A 12,009-nucleotide genomic window follows, 5' to 3' on the forward strand; every position below is an offset into this window, starting at 1 on the left:
ATTCGAACAAATTTGTCATACGACGATGTCGTCATTTTCTTCGAGATCATGAGTGTAGAAAATCTTGGGTGAAATATACTTTGTTCTATTTCTTTTAATATACCCTCATTTGATTTGAGCTATACATGCCATGTTGTCTTCATATAATATTGTTGAAAGATTTTTACTAGAAGAAAAGCCACATGCTCCATGAATGTGCTGAATCATTGATCTAATTCATACACATTCTTGGCCAGTCTTGTGAATTGCAAGAATTTCAGCATGATTTGAGGAAGTAGTTGTTATGGACGGTTTTACTGATTCCCATGATATAGTAGCTCCTTCAATGTGAACAAATAACCTGTTTGAGATCTAGCTTTGTATATATCAGATAAATATCCAAAATCTGAATAACCACTAGATGTGACTTATTTGCATATGACAAATCCATATCGAACATTTCTCGAATATAACGAATATATACTTAATTTATTCTAATGTCTTTTTGTTGGAGAAGAACTGTATCTAGTTATTAAATTTATTGAAAATGCAATATTTGGTCTTATATCATCAACAAGATACATAAGTGCCCAATTGTATTAAGATATGGTATTTCAGGACCAAGAATTTCTTCATTATCATCTCTAGGTTGAAATATATCTTTCTTAACATCTAGTGAACGAGCTTCCATTGGAATGTTCAATGGATGTGCTTTGTCCATATAAAACCTTTTCAAAATTTTTCCTATAGAAGTTGACTGATGTACAAATATCCTGTTTGCTAAATACTTAATTTGCAAGTCAAGGCAAAATTTTGTTTTTTTTTAGACCTTTCATCTCAATTTCTTTCTTAAGATAGTCTATTGCTTTTGAAAGCTCTTTAGGGCTTCCAATTATATTTAAATCATCAGGTCCATGAGGTCCTCTTGGTAGCTCAATAGGATTAATTGAGAATTAATTTTTGGATTAATTTGAATTGTTCAAATTAGTAGAGAGATTTAATTATATATGATATAATTAAGTTATTTTAATTATATGTGATATAATTATTATAATGTATTTGATACATTATAGCTTTAGTGAGAGGAAATAAATATTTAAATAAGATTCAAATATAAATTCTATGAATTGGATTCATAGTTGTTAAATTTTATATAAATGTAATTTATATTAAATGCCATATAAGAGAGAAAAGAAACTATAAGTTATACTGTATGTGATACAATATTAAAATTATAGGTTATATGTTATATTTAATATAACATATAATTTAATATATATGATAATATTTAATATAACATATAATTTAATATATATGATAAGTTAGCTGTCATATTTATATATATATTAAATGTTATTTTTTAATAAAAATAAGGAAGGGAGTTACTCCCCCTCTTTTCTTTCCACCCACGTAAGTGGGTGATTGATATATTTGGCATATTGAAAAAGAGTTTTTCTTCTTGCTCGATAGAGAGAGATCGTTTTTAACATAGTGAGAAAAACAAAAGAGTTTTGTGTGAGTTTGAGTTATTGTTGAACATTCTCAATCCTTCCTCCTTACCACTAAAATTCCCCCATTCCAAAATAGCCAGAGCCCACCTCTCTTGGGTTCTCAGCCTGAGAATACCGAGGAAATTTTTGTGATCGCGTTCGTTCTTGTTCCAAGTTTTCTTGAAGATAGTCTTCAAGGTGTTCAAGCTTGTTCGAGGGATTCTTGAAGAAAGGTCTTCAAAGGTAAGGTTTCTAAAACCTTTTTGATAACACATTGTAATTTATATGTAAATGCATATCTTGTTTCTTTATTTACTGTAAAATTTATATTCAATGAAAAATGGATTTGGGCCAATCTTGCTTCTGCTTACGGTTCCCTTAAGTTTAGGTTCCTTCAGTAATAGGGTTGTTTAGACCTTTTCAGGGTCATCCTATGTTGATCAAATGAGGTTGTTAGACCTTTCCGGGGTCATCCCTATGTTGATTAATAAGTGACGATGTAATAAGGTTATTAGACCTTTTTGGGGTCATTCTATGTTTATTTAGAGGTGACAATGTAATAGGGTTGTTTAAACCTTTCTAGGATATCCCTATGTTGATCGAGAAGTGATGTAATAAGGTTGTTTAGACCTTTTCAGGGTCATCCCTATGTTGATCAAGAAGTGATATAATAGGATTATTTAGATCTTTCCGGAGTCATCCCTATGTTGATCAAGAAGTGAAGATATAATAGAGTTGTTTAGACCTTTTTGAGGTCATCCCTATGTGTGTCAAGGTGGCAGTCACGTATCGTGGCATTACTGCAAAAAAAAAAAAAAAAACTCACCCTTTGCAAAATAATAATAATAATAATAAGGAGTTGGTGTGATAAAAAAGAGTTACTCCCTCAAATGAAAATTACGAGTAGCTTTAATTCCTGTAAAAAAGGGGGCACGTTAGTAAAATTTAAAAGTGATAAGAAAAAAAAGGAAAAAAACGTGAAAGAAAAGAAAAGGAAAAAAGGAAAAAAAAAAAAAAAAAGAAGAAGAAAACATAAAAGAAATGAAAGAAAAAAGAAAGAAGAAAAGAAGAAGGTGAGGAAAATGAAAAAAAAGAAAGAAAAGTTTAGAAGAAGAGGAGAGGGTGAAGATAATGCAGAGGTTTGGATTCCTATTTACAGAGGTTCTATCAAGTTCTGTGACAAATTAAGAAATCCAAATTAGATAAAGATTTGATTTAAATTATTAGATTTTATTGGATTTCCTAATTTGATTTTATCCTAATTTCAAATTAAATTAAAACAAATCAAATGAAGGTCCTATTTAATTTGATGTTATTAGATTTTATCATCAAATTTATCTTCAATCAAGATTTGGACATATTCCAAATTTTATTCAAAATCAAATTTAAGTTGTGGATAAAATCTCAAATTAAAATTTGACCATATTCCAAATTTTATTCAAAATCAAAAGCAAGTAGGAAGTGGAATTACATGGACAGTAATAATTTATAAGTATGAGACATATGGATAACATGTAAAGTGACACATAGGGCTTAGGGAGACTTGGTTTTGTAGGAGGCTAGACTATGAATATCTACATTACACATATTTTAGAATATTTATAATGCAATCTAAATAATCTCAAAAACTTTTCTAATATATCTATTCTGGTAGGGAAGGGAGATCTAGACATAATTAAGACTAAGTATATATTCTATGGAATTAGCATAAAGGTTAAAAAAACATTATTGGTCCTAAGCTTTCATAAAAGTAACAATGTACTTCATAAACTTTAATTTGTAACGATTAGTCCATGTACTTTCAATTTTATAAATTTAGTCCATAAACTTTAATATGTAATAGTTTGGTCGTTGCAAATTTTAAAATTCAAAGATTAAATTGTTATATAGTAAAAGTTCAAGAACTAAATTATTATAAAATTGAAAGTACAGGGACTAAATCGTTACAATGGACCAATTTTTTCTTACTTTTGTGAAAGTTTAGGAAGTGATTTTTAAACTCTATATATATGGAAAAAAATGTTATGAATAAATAGACATCACAAACAACTTGTAGATTTCTATGCAACAAAAATAGCTTTTAAGAACCCACTTCGTTTTACTTTTGTCTCATTTTGTTCTTTTGTTCTTAACTTTTATAATAATGTTAGGGAGAATCAGAAAGAACCAAATAAGGTTTGTCACAAACTGATGACAAAGTATAAATGAAGGATTGAGACAGAAAATTAAATATTCTTTTATTTGCTTTCTTCAACATTTTTATTCTAAAAGGTACATTTTTTAAAAAAATTGATCAAATAATTTTTTTTTTTTTTTTTTTTGAGTTTTTCAAAATATAGCTAAAATTGAAACACAATTTTTATAAGAGATGGTTTAAGCATAAACAGAAAGCTATTTATAATGTGTATACTTCCGTTAATTGATAAAAGAGATTTAGAAGTAGTTTCCAAACATATATAAAATTATACGCTAAATACGTTCAACTATTTGCATATCTTCAAATTCTACTTCTACGAAAGTTTAAGAACGAAAAATGATTTTTCATTGTTTTCTTTTATTCCGTTGGTAACGTTATTTGGAATTTTGTAATATATTTGACATCTGTAGATTGCAAATTTTACGTTGAAGTGCACTTATTGTAGTTAATTCTAAATTTCACCTCTTCTTTTTTCCTAAAAAGTTAGGAAGGAAAATTTTGAGAAAAACACAACAAACAGATAAAAATAGCCGTGTTAAAGTTATAATAGCCGTGTTAAGCAAACAGTTAGATTTCATAGATTTGTGGAAGGCAGATCATTAATCATAAAAGGGCCTATGAATGATTCATTCGTATAAAAACTAAAAAAAAGTTCCTATATAGAGATTAAAAATAAATAAATAAGATTTTTTGTTTGTGTATGTGAATTTTCTGGCTTGATAAGTGCATAAAATTTGTTGCTTGAATCCATCTAATCAATTGATTGAAGTGAAAAACAATTAGTCACTCGAGGGAATAGTTAATTTGAACGCATCAAACTAGGATGTGAAGTAATTCTAGAGATAAAATGTGATAACTTGTAGAAATACAAGTTATTGTTCTCTCAAAATTGGAATAATTAGGATTATCTGATGTAAACGCACTCATGATAAAGAAAAACACATGAAATTGTATATATATGATAAACTCGTGCAAAAGTATCTTCTTAAGTGAAAAACTGCATCACTAACACACTTTAATGTAGGAATCAGAAAAATTCACTAAGTGTTGTAGACAAGGCCAACGCAAAGGGCATGCATATAAATTACCAGATGCACGAAAGATACATTTGGCTCTTGCAATCCATGTCAAAGCACAATTTGCAGGTATGGGCATCTGACTGGTGGCGTCTGATCGAAGCATAATGGCAGACGACTGTCTCAGGGTATGGAGTTTAATGCAATCACATCACCAAGTGACTTTGCAGATTGCCTATATAAGGAGGAGCTGCCTGCAAATGAAAGGAGTTAGCAAGTTAGTTAGTTAGTTAGTTAGTTCGTTAGAGAGTTAGTTATTTTTCACCTCTGTCGTCTGCAAGCAAGAAGTGGGAGGGACCATAGCCATTCTCTACCGTTAGTAACGAGGTGCTGCCGAAAAGAAGCTTGAGAGAGACGTCTCCTTCAACCCATCCATCAAGTTGGCAACAACAAGCATAAAAACAAGCCAAAGAGGACAAGAGATTGAACCTGCAGCTTGACTTCTTTCTTTTACCTTGCATTCTCATTCATCATTCCACTTGATTGAACTAAGATTATTTGTATCAAAACTTATATCTTTAAATCAATCTCATTTTCGACCATTCTTCATATCTCCATCTGTTAATTTTAAGTTGTTTGTCTATTTGAATTTTCTGGCTTGATAAGTGCATAAAATTTGTTGCTTGAATCTACCTGATCAGTTGATTGAAGTGAAAAAGCAATTAGTCATTCGAGAGAGTAGTTAATTGTTGAATGCATCAAGCTAGGGCGTGAAGTAATTCTAGAGATAGAATTATTCATGTCACTTGTCTATTCATTTTAACTGAAGCATACACCTTAGAGACAGGATAAGTGTGGCATCCACATCGAGAGATGTTGAGCATGAATTAAAGAACGAATCCCTAACGTGCCATTGATACGTGCGATTATGATGCGATGGTGTGTATGTTATGCGATGAACATGCAAGTTTTCCTAACAAGGCCCAAGTATAAGCCTTCTTAGGTTTCCTAGTAAGTCTAGAGTGGAACACAGGGACCACTAAGTAGATATGCGACAAATACTTTGATTCTATTGCAGTGGTACAAACAAATGAAGTGGATATTGTTTTGATTGAGATTTTTCCTATGAGACGAAGTTGAACACAGAGTTGATGAAAGCGTAGAGTTACAATGAGTATGCGATAAAGGGGTTGAGAAGGGGTTTAGCTAGCACTTCTTAAGAGCGTGCACAAGTTATGCGATCATGCTACACACAAATATCAGTACTACATTTCTCAATGTAGAATGCCATAATTTCTATTTCTAGGACGCATGCGATGTATATGCAAAACAGTCGATAGGACTTATTTCTAAGTCTCTACTCTTGCCTATGCGATGATGAATGATGTACACATAAAATAAGGTGACCGCATACTATTATTCCTATTTCTAGGGCGCATGTGATGTGTAAATAGCAATAGAACTTATGTTTAAGTTTCTACTTCTTGCTTATGCGATTCTAATCTGACTCTCTCAAGCCTAGATTCTATCTTTACACTACTTTCTCAAGTATGTCCAAAGGGTGAATGATGCATACATAAGACAAGATGATCGCATAAAATGTAAATCTTAAGTCATGCTAGCTAAGTACTTCTCAACCTATTTAGAAATTTAGCTACTCATGCGTGGCATGGAGAGATTGAATATAGATAGAAATGAGGTTTCCATTTTCTGTAAATAAAGTACTGAATACAAAATAACAAATGGATTTGAGAGATAAGAAACCCGGTAAGCAATGTCTTGCTTCCCGTGGCCTTTTACACTGCTCTTTATCACTCCAACTCTGTTCTAGTTGTGTATGCTTGCTCTCACAAGTGTTGACCCTCTCTCCTTTGTGTTGCTTTCCGGCAATCTCTTGATCTGTCTGGGAGCGATTCTCTTGGTTTTTCCTAGTCTCCTTGCTCTTCTCCGTTCGCTATGTATATATATGAGTATGTGCGTGAACAGACTAACTAACGAACTTGCTAAAAAAAAACTCTCTTCTTCTCTGGTGGCTTTCGGTATTTATAGATTTCAAGGTGAAGCAGCTTTTCTTGCTAATGATTGCAATGATGGGCGGCATTAATTCCCTTATTCTGTTGTGCCGTTTAATAGTCACCGAAAGTTGAGTGTACTTGCTACAATGTGGCTTTTAACGGCTTGTCAACTAAATTCGGAATCGACCGTTATCAACTTTCTATCCCATCATGATTTATTATGTTGTCGCCTTGATGGAGGTCTTTATGCGGCCACCTTTTTAAGAAACTTCTCATGATCGCATGACTTGCGATTGCAATCTCCAAGCGCACTGAGCGTTGTGCCTTTGGATCACAATTTCATATGCGCCATCACATTGTACCTGCACAAAATAGGTAAATTAGCTGCTTTTATGCCATGAGCACTCACGATCGTAATTCCTTTCAATTTAGCGATTTCGGACATGATATTGCCTATTTTACCATCGCATTCTCTCATTGTTTTACTTATTTGTGTTGTAATAACTTGTATTTCTACCAGTTATCACACCCCCAAATTTAAAACAATGCTTGTCCTCAAGCATAAATTAAAGATTCTCTTTAAAGATTCAACCACCTTTACCCTACCTAGACTTCTCAAGGTGCCTTATTCAAATTTCATGAACCAACGCCTTCTTAATTTCTATCCTGATCTCTTCCTAAAATAGTTCTAATCTTTAGGGACCGCAAGTTTAACCTTAAAAAAAACTTTACTCGTTTCCAGGATATCACATGATTTATTTCAAACTTTCTCAAATCGGGCTGTTCGCCCCTTGCGCGATTCAGATATTCGTTTTGTGATCTTGCGCTGATCCGAGAACCTAACCTTCGTTTTGGCTTGCCCTCATAAGTGTCATGCGAGCATCCAACTATGAGTAAGGTGCTCTTTCTCAATCAAAACTCATGCCAATCTCTTTATTTGGTAACAGAGTTGCGATCACTTGGTTTATGCGTTGATCACGATTCCTACCTTCGTTTTGGCTTGCCCTCACGGGTGTCATGCAGACATCTAACTACGAGCAGGATCCAATCTCAACGTTATATAATAATTTTTTTTTTTGAATTTCTAAAAGTAACAAGGTTGAAAATAACAATACTAACACCCCCAAATTTACACATAGCAACGTCCTCATTGCTGAGAAACGAAATAACTCATGTGATGGACTTAGAAAATTTCATAAAAATAGTTTTGAAGGAAAACTGGTAGACCACTAAATTTTAGAAATGTTTCATGAATTGATTTGTCCTGAAACTAATTTGACTCTAGTACATGCGGTCAGAAATAAAGGCATGAATTTCATCATTGAAGGCATAATTAGTACGGGGTGAATGCGACGACTAAATAAAGTAATCAACAATTCCCGATTGAGTCAAATTAAAGAGGATATGATAGTAGAATTTAGCAATATTAAATTGAAATGCGAGAAGTGCAAATTTGAAATAAGAAGAGGCAAGGAAAGATATAACCCCCAAATTTGCTTTGTCGCCCACATCTCTTTTGATCGCATCCTTTCTTGTAGTGGGTTGTTTCCTTGATTGCGGTGGGCTGATCGAACTAGTCGCGTGTTTTGAGGTTATCACGTTGCTTCATCGCAATCGTTTACTACGATCAGTGCTAAAAATCAAAACGATAAAAGGTATGAAAGAAAGAGTTGGCAATTCTAAAGAGTAGTGATCATGCAAAAAGTAAGATAGATTCATGAAAGAAAAATATCAAAAGGATTCGTCCCTGAAAAGTGTGTGTTGCTTATCAACGCAGGAACTACACTTTTCTTCTTCATTATGGATTCCTCAGATCCACGGAGGTTTTCCCGCATTGGAAATCCCCTCCATGATATATCTCGACTCTTTGTCCATTTCCCTTAAATGCGTTTGTCCCCTCTTCGTTTGTTAATTCTACCGCACCGTGCGGAAATACTTCTTGTATGAATGGTCTGGACCAACGTGATTTCAATTTTCCCAGAAAGAGCCGTAGCCTAGAATTGAATAGTAAGACCTTCTGACCTACCTGGAGATTCTTTTCACACGGTCGCTTGTCATGCCAATGCTTTGTACGTTCTTTGTAAATTTTGGCATTTTCATATGCCTGTAATCTCCATTCATCCAACTCGAGTAATTAAAGTCTTCTTTCCTCCCCTGCAACCTTCAGATTAAAGTTAAGCTTCTTCACTGCCCACAGCGCCTTATGCTCTAATTCCAACGGCAAATGACATGCCTTCCCAAACATCAACGCATACGGGGACATGCCTATTGGTGTTTTATAGGCAATCTTATATGCCCACAAGGAATCATCAAGCTTCATAGCCTGGTCCTTTCGTGAGGGATTCACCACCTTTTCTAAAATCAGCTTAATTTCTCTGTTGGAAACCTCGACTTGTCCATTTGTCTGGGGGTGATATGCAGTGGCGATCTTGTGATGGACATTGTATTTGATCAGCAGTTTGTTAATGATACGATTGGCAAAGTGGGTTCCTTCGTCACTTATTATGGTGTGTGGGGTGCCAAAACGAGTGAAGATGTTCCTCTGTAAGATTTTGGAGACTGTTGTCCTATCGTTTGCGACGCATCACACCACTTCGATCCACTTAGAAACATAGTCGACGGCCAACAGAATGTATTTGTGACCATTTGACGATGGAAATGGTCTCATAAAGTCAATGCCCTAGACGTTGAAAATTTCCAATTCCAATATGATGTTCATCGACATCACATTTTTCTATGAAATGTTTCTAGTGCGTTGGCACTTATCGCATTTCATAGAATAGTCTCATGCATCCTTAAACAGAGTTGGCCAGTAATACTCGCTTTGCAAAACTTTTTCTACTGTGCGTTGTCCCCTGAAATGTCTGCCATAGGGTGAGTCATGACATTGAAAAAGTATGCGTTGAAAAGCAGTCTCTGGCACGCAGAGTCTCACTATCTGGTATGGTCCCCTTTTGTAAAGATTTGGCTTGTCTCAGTAGTAGGATTTACATTCATGAATGAGCCGCTTCTTTTGGTGGGACGTGTAATTCTTCGGAAATTGTTCATAGACCAAGAAGTTGACAATATCTGTATACCACGGTAATTCTTCAAGTTTAAACAATTGTTCGTCCGGTAAGGATGCATTCACCTCTTACTGAATGCGATCCACTTCAGGGTTCTCTAATCTCGATAAGTGGTCAGCGACCTGGTTTTCCGTTCCCTTACGGTCGATTATCTCCATACTAAATTCTTAGAGGAGGAGAACCCATCGGATTAGCCTCGGCTTTGCATATTTTTTGGTCATTAAATATCTTATTGCCAAGTGGTCGGTGTGAACTATAACTTTAGATCCCAATAAGTAAGGTCTGGATTTTTCAATTGCAAAGATTACCGCTAAAAGCTCTTTCTCTGTGGTGGTGTAGTTTTCTTGCGTGAAGTTCAATGTTCTACTCGCATATGCGATGGGGTGTAACATTGTCTTTTCCTTCTGTGCTAAAACTGCCCCCATCGCATTCTGCTGGCATCGCACATCAGCTCAAATGCCTTTGTCTAGTCGGGTGCGATCAAAATAGGCGCTGTAGTCAATGCACCCTTCAGTGCTTTGAATGCGATGAGGCATTGTGAGTCAAAGTCAAAAGTTCTGTTAGCTTCCAGCAGTGCATTCAACGGTCGAGCTATTTTAGAGAAGTCTTTCACAAATCGTTGGTAGAACCTCGCATGTCCTAAGAAACTTCTTAAAGCCTTCACATTTGCTGGAGGTGGAAGTTTTTCATTGGCCTCAATTTCTGCTTTATCCACCTCTAGCCCTTCCTTTGAAACCTTGTGCCTGAGCACAATCCCTTCTTTAACCATGAAATGGCATTTCTCCCAATTCAATACCAGATTGGTCTCTTCGCATCTTTTCAATATTTTCTCCAAGTTTTTCAGACAGACTTCATACGTTTGCCCATAAACTGAGAAATCGTCTATAAATATTTCCACTGATTTCTTAAGATACTCGGAGAATATTGCCATCATACACCTTTGAAACGTGTTCGGCGCATTACATAATCCAAATGGCATGCGGCGAAAAGTGAACGTTCCATGTGAACAGATGAATGTGGTCTTTTCTTGGTCTTCTGGTACGATCATAATCTGGTTGTAGCCTGCATACCCATCAAGAAAACAGAAGTAGTCATTCCCTGCTAGTTGGTCTAGCATTTTATCAATGAAAGGTAAAGGGAAATGATCCTTCTTCGTCGCCGCATTGAGCTTCCGATAGTCCATACAAATCCACCAGTCAGTGATGGTTTTCTCATGGGGATTAACTCGTTGTTTGCGTTCGGGACTACTGTCATTTCGCTCTTCTTGGGAATGCATTGCACGGGGCTGACCCACGTGCTATTGGCGATAGGGTATATGATGCTGGCGTCTAACCATTTAATGATTTATTTTTTAACAACCTCTTTCATCGCAGGGTTCAATCTACGTTGAGGTTCTATAAAGCCTTTCTGGTTTTCTTCGAGTCGAATTCTTTGCATGCAATACGTCGGGCTAATTCCTTTGATATCCATAAGCGTCCATCTGATTGCTTTAATATATTTCTTTAAAATACTAAGCAACGCATTTTCTTTTTCTTCTGGTAATGCAGAGAATATTATCACTGGCAAGGTTTCGTTCTGGCCAAGGAAAACGTACTTCAAATGATTTGGTAGAGTTTTCAGCTCCAAAGTAGGTGGTTGCTCTAATAAAGGTTTTTGTGTTTTTCTTTCTTCATTCAAATTCAACTTTTCTTCATTGTTCACTGTCTCTTTTATCACATGGCAGATTTCTAAAGATGCTGTCGCATCCTCTTTTTCTTCATCTTCTTCTTCGGACTCCATATCTTCATCACAAGTGTGTTCATCGTCAGAATCTGATAGGCCTTCATCCTTCGGAAACTTTATAGCCTTGATGATGTTAAACCTGAGCTTCTTTCCATTGATGCTCATCATGATCTCTCCCTTGTACACATCTATTTTGGCACGACCAGTAGACAGGAATGGTCGTCCCAATATGATTGACACATCTTTGTCCGCTTCATAGTCTAGAATGATGAAGTCTGCAGGTAAAATGAATTTGTCAATTGTGACCAAGACATCCTTCAACTTTCCTTCAGGGTGTACCAAGGACCTATTTGTAAGCTGGAGAGTCACCTCGTGGGCATCAGCTATCCTACATTCAATTGTTTAAGATTGAAAGGGGCATTAAATTTATGTTGGCCTCAAGATCACATAATGCTTGACTGATGTAGATCCCTCCTATTGAGTAGGGTATCGTAAAGCTGCCTGGGTCACGCATCTTCGGTGGGA

The sequence above is a fragment of the Benincasa hispida genome, chromosome 11 (genome assembly GCF_027475165.1).
Source record: "Benincasa hispida cultivar pf3 chromosome 11, pf3_genome.v1.1, whole genome shotgun sequence".
Taxonomy (NCBI): Eukaryota; Viridiplantae; Streptophyta; class Magnoliopsida; order Cucurbitales; family Cucurbitaceae; genus Benincasa; species Benincasa hispida.